Source organism: Dysidea avara, chromosome 9 (assembly GCF_963678975.1).
Source record: "Dysidea avara chromosome 9, odDysAvar1.4, whole genome shotgun sequence".
NCBI classification, from domain to species: Eukaryota; Metazoa; Porifera; class Demospongiae; order Dictyoceratida; family Dysideidae; genus Dysidea; species Dysidea avara.
The window spans coordinates 10,769,283-10,779,654 of NC_089280.1; the positions used below are offsets into that span (position 1 = coordinate 10,769,283).

Below are 10,372 nucleotides of genomic sequence, written 5' to 3' on the forward strand. Positions count from 1 at the left end.
CTCGTACTAGGTCTTGTATTCTAAATGCCCCACATGATGTTAAAATTCTCTGTCCATGAATGTGATCATCGGCATCACTACCTTTCTTGATTTTCTCAATAAAGATGTTGATAATCTTACATATGTCGTTTATGTGGATACAATTCAGTAACGTGAAACCATTTTTGAAGTATCCCTTGGACAAAAATGATTTTACAGTTCGTGGAGGCCCATACCCACTCACATGGTTTCCAGCCACGCCACCATTGGTTTCCTCATCACCAAAAATTCCCGACAAATGAAGAACTGTTGCTCCTCTTGCCAGAATCCATTCTTCACCCTTTACACGGTCAGTTAAAGGAAGCCCAATCACGGATTTCCCTGTAAGAGGTGCGGTCTCATCAACTATTGAATCATAGCCACCAGATTGGAAGCACGAAGATGTTCCAAGACAAATTATCGGTCTATCAGTTGCGAGATGTGTTTCCCACAGTCTATTCAGCTGAGGCAAATGAGTTCCCAACAGTTCAAATGTGATTATTGTTGCTTCGATGTCCGACTTCGGCGGCAGATTGGACCACGTCTCTTCCTTTTGTAGGTCAAACTGAACTGCGTTTATCCCCACAGTCGAAATTAACTCTGAAAGCTTCTCAACACTTCGTGCAGTCGTAATAAATTTTGAAGAGTCACGTAAACAGAGCCTCGAACCAACCCAACCACCACCCAGTACCAAGACTGGCATAATGTTTCTTTCCTTCAGTTCTCAAACGTGCGTACGGATTTATAAATACCCAAATTGGGTTTCGTTACTTTCACATCGTTTGATGCCCCACGTAAAATTACGTAACAACATTGCGTTAGAGGCGCTTTAATAAAATAATTATTAAGCACTGACTGAGACAAGCGAGGACACGCTTTATCAAACCAGATACATAGAATCTAATGGGGAGAGGTAACAGCAGCCAGCTAGTGTTCTGTGACTAAGGGGTCTGTCTGCCAGAATAACAGAGGTAAGTAATGTATGCAGCAGTATATATCACATCACCACCAAGATCACTTTAATATGCCTGGTTCAGGGGCGGATCCAGGAACTGGCAAGGGGAGGGGCACAAATAGGCTAAGTTGTAGGTGGTTGGGGAAAGCCAAATTCTCTTGTTAATTGGTGCATTTTTGAAGCACCAAATAATCACCTCTTTATAGTGTCTCACTGTTGAATTTTGCCATTTTGGCCTTTGCAGATGGTTGTGAAGTCGTAAAAACTGTTCAAAAGGCTTCAAATATCTTAAATAACAGCAACACGATAATTATTTTAGAGGCGCTTAGTACGCACGAAGATCTGTGTAACAATTTCACAACTAGTTTGACTGGTTTGCTTTGATTTCAGGTGAAATTCTACTAAAATGTGCATATTTTCACAAGTTTTATAGCAAAACTGATCTTGGCCTGACAAAGTTCAGTATTTTATTCAGAAGTAGCTATGGCTAGCTTCTAGTCCACAAGGTGAGGGGGGCATTTGTCCCAAATGCCCCATCCTGAATCCGCCATTGTGGTTGTAATGTTTTATGCTGCAATACCGCTATTAATGCTATGAACAGAACTCTTAACACAGACATGGTAACAATTTCCTTCACTCCAGATATATTTCAACCTGCCTTGGTCAATTATAGTAAGGCCAGAGGCTCAGATTGTCCCATGCAGTTGCAGTGGTGTTGATGTTTTTGCAGCAGTGTTCGTAGTTGAAGTATTCTTTACTAGAGGAATAGCATAACTGTAGCTAATGGATAATACTGTAGCCTCTTTCCCAAGGGTCTGAAACTCACATAATCTTACAATTTCTGAAACAGTTTTGTTACTTTCACATTGTTTGATGCACCTCTACATACCATTATGTAACAACACTACATTATAGGCACATTGATAAAGCACTGAGACAAGTCAAACTCAATAGGTGACAGCAGCCAGTCTTGTGATGACTGAAGATGATGTGCGACTAATTGGTCTGCCAGGATAACAGAGGTATGTATGCATTATGTATCACATCACCTCTATTACCTTCCATTATCCTTGAGTGTACTGTTTTAAAAATGCTATGAACAGAATTCTTAGCACAAGCATGGTGATAATTTACTTCAGGGATATTTCAACCTACTGGTGACCATCTTTTAATAGGGACGTAGTGTACGTTTGTTTCACTGGGGTGTCACACAAGCACTCACTATTGGATGATCTGCGTCAAAGACAAAATTTACCTTAGCCTTTGGCTTACAGCTTTTGACCTGACTTGAATGCATCTTCCTGAAATTTTGTCTGCTGTTTTAGGCTTAATTGTTAGGTTTTCATCCCTGGCCACATCCAATGTGGCCATTTAGCATTTTTTTAAAGTTAGTATAACTAGCTATAGTAAACCAAGAAAGCTGCTGTCTGGGCCATGTGAGCCAGCTAGATATAAATCCGTACACCTTCATTGTTACTTTAAGTGTTGAAGCTATTTAGGTTTATTATATTTATTTACCAATACACACCAGTCCTGTGCTTCCAACAGTCTATAGAAATTTCTTAATACATGCTACCTATATAATAACCAGGGGAGTAGGACAAGACCACGTGAATGCATAATAATGTTGCACAAGTACTTAAAGTATTTCATGTGAACTGAATAGACCCTGTACAAAAAGTAGAGGAAAGGGCTTGATACATATTTTGCTCTATTTAGTTTGTTGCTTGCAATGGTATGATTCATGATTGGAAAGATGCTGCTGTTATGGCAAGGGCTAAAAGGGGGGGCTAGTTGTGGCCAAAAAGCTAGTTGTAAATGACTTTTGGCTAGTTGCAAATGGTGATTGGGCTAGTTCTAAAATTTAGACAAAATAGCCAGGTTTACTACAGGAAAGTATACTTACGTATTGTACCTCTTAACTCTTTTACAATTTACCACAGGGATTTGACTAAAAGTCTAAAGATACATCTTGAGATAGCCATTTTCAAAAGTTTTCTATTTCATGGTCTACTACTCTGATTAAAAATTACCTTACTAGTTTTAATTTCTTTCTTACAGTTCACTATAAACTGAAAATCAACACATTCATCAAATCAATGCTTTCATGCACATAATTATATACATAGTTATTTTGTCCCTTCAGCTTGCTAATTATTTCCAGATCTCACTCATTCTCTAAAATCAGTTCCAGGTTCAATCATGGCACACTTATGTTTCAAAATTCTTGAGTATGCCCAGACCCCTAGAAACCCCTTTTTACTGCCACTTTGTCTCATGACTTTCACGGTAACAGTAAGCATCAATGATTACAATACAATCGTTGTTGTATGATCTATTACTTTCAACAGGTAGTATGACTATGGTTTAATAAAATATTTTTGTTAGCGCTTTGTAGTACACGTGATCTTGTCTTACCCCTCTGATCTACAACTGTGAAAGATACATCATTGAAATCACAGTGAAATTGTTACAGAGCCTTGAAACATTTTAAGTTTTTCTATCTCGTAAGTTTTAATATTTATTTATAGGTAACTCTTGAGTTTTAACACTTCTTCCCATCTCCCACTGTAGTGATATTTTGTAGTCTTGACTGTTGACTGTGAGTTTGACCACAATCACAGATTGAGATTGATTTAGTAAGTGATACGTGATACCCCTAGTGTTTTGTTTTATAAGCCTAGCACTACAATTAAACAGGTGATTCTGAAGTCACAGTCTAACCCCCTCCACCATACTCCAAATAACCCACACCCTGTTTGCCCATTGTAATCTATAACATCTGGGTTTTGCACCACTAGCAACTGTAGCAGGCTATCTATCATTGTTACCAAACAACCAACAACATACTTAGTAACCATAGATACAAGACAATAACCATACGTAAGTCCAGGAGCACGACTACCTGAAAACTTACATTCATAAGTGAATAGAATATAACGAAAGACTAAATACAACAATGGAGAGTGAGGGCTAGCAACAAGAAATCAAAACGTAAAAATTTTGAACCATCCAGCACCAAGATGATTCAGGGAAAAACCCACTGGGTTTTACCCACATACGCATGTTACGCACATCAGTAATGACTGAGTTTCTTTCTGTAGCTATGTATGTGTTCACTTCTTCATTTTGATGACAGTAGTGACTTTCCATGTAGAATTCTGCCGTTCTCCTAATACAAATGTCATTTTGCAAAGTTTTTTTAGACATACTCTGTAAAATGAAATACAATAGTAATTGTTTTGTTTGTTTTTGTTAATGCAGGTAGCAATGATGTCATCGTCTAATTGTGGGTCAGTCATGACTACTCGCACAGCAGGTGAAATTGGCCAATATCTCCTCATACTGTACATAGAACTCTATCATCAAGGGTGACTTTTTTTGCTGAAGAGCTGCGGCATTTGCAATAGTGTGATGCTAGACTGTGGTACATCGCTCAATAACTTATTGTTCCAAGTTTTATGTACATGCTGTAACTGATCATATTATTGTTGTTTAAATATCACATCTTTTTATTTACAAATAACTAACCCTTTGTTATCACATCTTTATAGTAGATCCAACATTACCGTAACTTCTTTCTGTAACAGAACATGTATGTTACCTCTATTACATTCAGATGGTAGCCCTAATAATTTATGAATGGAATGTGGCTTATTTATATTAATGCTTGACCTGCTAAAACACCCTGAAGCTTTTATTTCAAATGTCCTATGTGGTCTGACAATTTCAGTTTTATATGTACTAGGAAACACCATTTGGTCTTCTTTTCTGAATTTGGAACCAAACCATTATTTCTTTATTTATTATACTGGACAGTCTGTAATTATTGATGCATCCAGTGGGAGCGGGGAATCCAAAATCAATAGAGACACTAACAACAATGTTCATGTAAGTTTAGACAGTTCATGAGTGTCATTATCTACAACTTCATAATTATCATTTGTACACTCAGTCAGATTGTTATCACCAGGAACTTGTCGCTTCTCCAACAGAGGGGACATTACTTGTTCTAAGTACGATTTCACCATTAAGTATTATTCACAACCTTTCCGTAGTTGACTCTCCAACAAACCCCATACATATTCACTGTACACAGAATCACAACTGCACTTTACCTTTGATTTAAACCCCTGGGTTACCATACATGAATTGGATCACTTCATCTGAAGCCTATACATACTTAATGTCCCTAGCAGTGCAAAACACGCTGTGCTGTACATGATACGAAAGCAATGGATTTTTAAACAACATTTCAGTCTAATAAATAGAGTAGTCACAGTTGTACAGGAGCAGCTTTACATAGTAATGGCATGTTTCAAGCCTTAGTGAAGGGGGAAAGGGTCCTGATGTAGGGAAAGAGAATAGTGCACGTGCTGAATTGACGCTGTTCAATATAGTGCAGACCAGCTAAATAAATTACTTCACACTTGGACACGCTGACATGGTCCACATTCTGTGGGTATGCCTTACAATGACAGTGTACAGGACAAAGTTCTTGTAAACAATTTCAATTTAGTACATACTGTAACAGTATAGTTGGTATTTTGAAGGCACACACATGTTGCTGTACCTTGATTTGTTTGCTACTGATTATGGAGGATGATTTGATGTCTACCAACTGAGGCGATTCACTTGGTTTGTCTTTTAACTCAGACTCTACTGATTGTGTGCAGTGTAACACCATTTTGCAGTAAATGTACTTGAAATTTAACTGTTAGACTGGAGTGATTCAATTATATCTAATCACGAGCAAGAGTTGAACTTGCACACGCTGGATAACAAATGGCAGAAATGATAACCCTCTTGAGTTTACTTAATATTGGGACAGTCTGTACTAATATATTGCAGTCCCTATGGTGAATGGGTGAATCCCCCAATTCCCTGTATCCCACCAGTCCCAACATAAGCAGTCCATTGTGTTTATGTTATGAAGTAACAGCTGCTCGTGCCTAATTGTATGAAATAACAAAGGTTATCTGCACACACAACATGGGGCAGGATACAAAACCTTGCACGAGACTGTACTATCAGCAAAGATTGCAAATGTGCCAATATTTCTGTATTAACTAATTCAATGAAATATTAAAAATTTATTTAAGGTGTTTAATCAAGCAATACAGCTACTCAACCTATACAGCACTGTGCATGACAATAAATTGATTTCAGTGGCTGCTTTGAGCTTCAGTAATGGTGGAGTAATATATAACATACACTTGTAGAATGGCATGACCCACACACTATAGCTAACTGTCACAAATGAAAGGCAGACAGCGCTGCACAGATGATTAGGTATGCAGATATTTAACAAAGTTTTACAGATACAACAGGAAGTACTGACGAAAGAAAAATTTGAAGAATTCACAATATTATTAATCAGCTTTGACGAAATAAAATTTGATGAAAAGCAAAAAATAACAGATCTAAACACTGACTTTTGAGGTGCTTATTGGACAAATTAACCAATTTGTCAAATTTTACTTTTGTAAAAATTTTCCTGTTGTAAATTTACAGTTAATATTGTTTCAGAAATTGTACTATAGTATTATCCATTAGCTACGTAGTTATGCTCACAGGCAATTCTAAGGGGAAGGGGGGGATTCTGTAGGTCTAGTTCAACTACCAACACTGCAAAACCATCAACACCACTGCAACTGCATGGGACAATCTAAGCCTTTGCCCCTCTACTATAATTGACCAAGGTAAGTTGAAATATATCTGGAGTAAAGGAATTATCACCATGTCTATGTTAAGAATTCTGTTCATAGCATTGTAGCATAAAACATTACAACCAGGCAAACAGTGGTGATCTTGGTGGTGATGTGATACATACTCATGCATACATAACTCACTTCTGTTATCCTGGCAGACCCCTTAGTAGCACGTCATCACAGGCCACTGGCTGCTGTCACCTCTCCCCAGAATCGAGGTTTGATAAAGCGTGTCAGTGTGCTTAATAATTATTATTTTATAAAAGCGCCTATAGCGCAGTGTTGTTACGTAATTTTACGTAGGGCATCAAACGATGTGAAAGTAACGAAACCCTTTATAAATTAGCACTCGCATTCGCATTGTTAGGCGCAATCTGTGAATTTGCGCAGTTTATAAATTACGCTGCGCATTTTGTGAATTCATAAAATGCGCAACAATTTATAAAATTGCGCAGCTCGAATGAGGACGCGGTGCGGTGCGATCGAGTGTGCAATTTACGACCTACTATCGTTTCACACCTGGTAGTTCACGCGATTTAAGACCTAATTTCGTTTCACACCTGGTGGTTCACGAGACCTCCTTGTGGTTCTTATAGTGCTTGCGAGGTGTGAGTTTCAACGAATTAGCTAGCTAGTCAGTATGTCGAAAGAAGGTCACAGAGAGCTGTTCGAAAAGTTCTGCAGAACGAAGTATTTTGATCACACCACTACAAGCAAGACAGTATCAGAGGAGAAGGCTAAGAAACTCATAGACGTTTTGAATAGTGGAATTGAAAGACTGAGCGATGTTTCAAACTCCTTCAAATTCTGGGTTATTAAAACGAAGAAGTTTGCTTTATTAAACTATATCCAGAGTTGAAGTTAGAAAAAGTCCTATGTCTGCCAGCCAAGCAAAGAGTAAGAAATGATGGTTTTTTGTGCCTCTCTTTATGGGGTGCCGTTTGTACCAAAATTGTACAAAAATGCCTTATTTATAAACTATAACCATACTTTATAAATCAATGCACTACTTTATAAATCATGAACATATACTTTATAAATCATATGCATGATTTATAAACCATATACCTGATTTATAAACCATATACCTGATTTATAAATCATTGACATACTTTATAAACTATAACATTGATTTATATAAATTATACATGTGATTTGTAAACTATAACACTTATTTGTAAAGTATAAACACTGATTTATAAATTATAATGTTAATTTATATATCAATATACTAGCTACTTTATAAATCATGTGTATAGTTTATAAATCATGTGTATAGTTTATAAATCATACACATGATTTATAAATCAATAACATACTTTATGAACCATACATGCATAATTTATAAATCATCATTATGATTTATAAATTGCACATGTCAGATTAATAAATCATAAGTATATTTTACAAACCATCATCACGAGTGACTTAGTTTGGTTATTGTTGTATTTTATAAATCATTGTCGTGCTTTATAAATTTAACACATACTTTACAAATCACATGTACAATTTACTTTTGTAAACTAATACTATGATATATAAATCAATAGTGTAATTTAGTAGCCATATGTTGTTGTTTAGTATCGATAGTTAGAATTCATATCAATATTGCTTAGATGTGCATCAAATGGAAAACATTTGTGGCATGTGATCCAGCACATGTACAGGATTCAGCACACTTAGTACAAGCTTTGGCAGCTGTTGTGAGCACTTGCACTAATGAGAGCAACCTGGCAAAGTGGAGTATATCACCATTACCAATGCCCCTGCCAGTGGTCCCACCAACTATGCCACTGTTGTCACCAATTATGCCACTGTTGTCACTGACTGGCTTGAGCCCAAATCCTACACCGTGTAAGAGTAGCCAGCAAGAGTGGCATAATTAGTGGAATTACTGGCAGGGGAGTTACCCATGACGATGACAGGGGCATTGGTAATGGTGATACTCCACTTTGCTGGGTTGCTCTCATTAGTGCAAGTGTTCACAACAGCTGCCAAAGCTTGTACTAAGTTTGCTGAATCCTGTGCTGGATCACATGCCACAAATGCTTTCCATTTGATGCACATCTAAGCAATATTGATATGAATTCTAACTATCGATACTAAACAACAACATATGGCTACTAAATTACACTATTGATTTATATATCATAGTATTAGTTTACAAAAGTAAATTGTACATGTGATTTGTAAAGTATGTGTTAAATTTATAAAGCACGACAATGATTTATAAAATACAACAATAACCAAACTAAGTCACTCGTGATGATGGTTTGTAAAATATACTTATGATTTATTAATCTGACATGTGCAATTTATAAATCATGATGATGATTTATAAATTATGCATGTATGGTTCATAAAGTATGTTATTGATTTATAAATCATGTGTATGATTTATAAACTATACACATGATTTATAAACTATACACATGATTTATAAAGTAGTATATTGATATATAAATTAATATTATAATTTATAAATCAGTGTTTATACTTTACAAATAAGTGTTATAGTTTACAAATCACATGTATAATTTATATAAATCAATGTTATAGTTTATAAAGTATGTCAATGATTTATAAATCAGGTATATGGTTTATAAATCAAGTATATGGTTTATAAATCATGCATATGATTTATAAAGTATATGTTCATGATTTATAAAGTAGTGCATTGATTTATAAAGTATGGTTATAGTTTATAAATAAGGCATTTTTGTACAATTTTGGTACAAACGGCACCCCATAATTGTCTACTGGCTGAGGTGATGAATGCCTGGTATGCAATCAGTTCTGAAACCTTAGCAGCTTTGTGGTTAGCCATGATTGCTAGAAAAATGTTCCAGGCCTCTAACCAAGCAGGAAATGATGAAATCCTTTTATAGCTACTGGCAAGTTAAATAGCAAATGAATCGCCAGAAGGGGCAAGTTCAAGTGTAAATGAGGTTTGTGGTGCTGGCTCCGATGCACCAAACATGGCTTTAGTGGAGAGTGTAGCAAAATCAATAATATATTCAACTTTTTGTCTAGAATACGTAGTATTAAAGGTGACAGTGATGGTCTATGGGAGGCATCTGTTAGCAATGGCAGTAAGTTAGAACCTTGGAGAACAGTGACAGGTGGGCGGCGTGGGTTGATCACATGCTGCTGAGGGTTCAACTCTTGTCTGCTGCCATGAGATAATTCTGATGCTTCAGATAATTGATCCCCATTGGACTGCCACCCATACCTGGTGTGTTGCCAGCTTGCTGAAGGTAGGTAGCTAGTTGTGCAGGTAAGTTCTGTGATATAATGGTAGAGTCTGTGGCAGTATCAGTATGTGGATTATGCATGCTGTGGCTCTCACACTGTACAGCAGAATCAGTAGTGCATTCTTGCTGGGTAGGAGGGGTCAGCGAGTCTTTCGTGTTGGGTAACAGGAACAGTGCTTTCGGTTGCAGGATCGTCACGTGGAGTAGTAGAATCATCAGTGGAAGACTGTTGCAAGCGTTCAATGAGGGTTGCCTTATTACCAGAGGCCGGTAATTACGTTCTCGCAGCCTCACCTTTAGTGAAGCACCAGAGAATTCAACATTAAGGGCCAATGGTGAGGAGCCAGATGGTGCAGTATCCGTAGGTAAGATGCGTTGGGTTCGGTGGCCATGGTACAAGGAATCTTGTTGCTTTGTGGGAATATACTGAGCGT

General features: G+C 37.0%; 2 long non-coding RNA genes across 2 annotated transcripts; one reads left to right on the forward strand and one right to left on the reverse strand.

Moving 5' to 3' along the window:
• Positions 1-854: 854 nt before the first annotated feature.
• Positions 855-4,510, forward strand: LOC136267000 (uncharacterized). Its single transcript, XR_010706444.1, has 3 exons — positions 855-989; positions 1,889-1,995; positions 4,238-4,510. It is a non-coding gene; the product is annotated as an uncharacterized lncRNA (long non-coding RNA).
• Positions 3,654-7,024, reverse strand: LOC136266999 (uncharacterized). Its single transcript, XR_010706443.1, has 3 exons — positions 6,826-7,024; positions 4,505-4,554; positions 3,654-4,449 (listed from the first exon to the last, which is right to left on the reverse strand). It is a non-coding gene; the product is annotated as an uncharacterized lncRNA (long non-coding RNA).
• Positions 7,025-10,372: the final 3,348 nt, after the last annotated feature.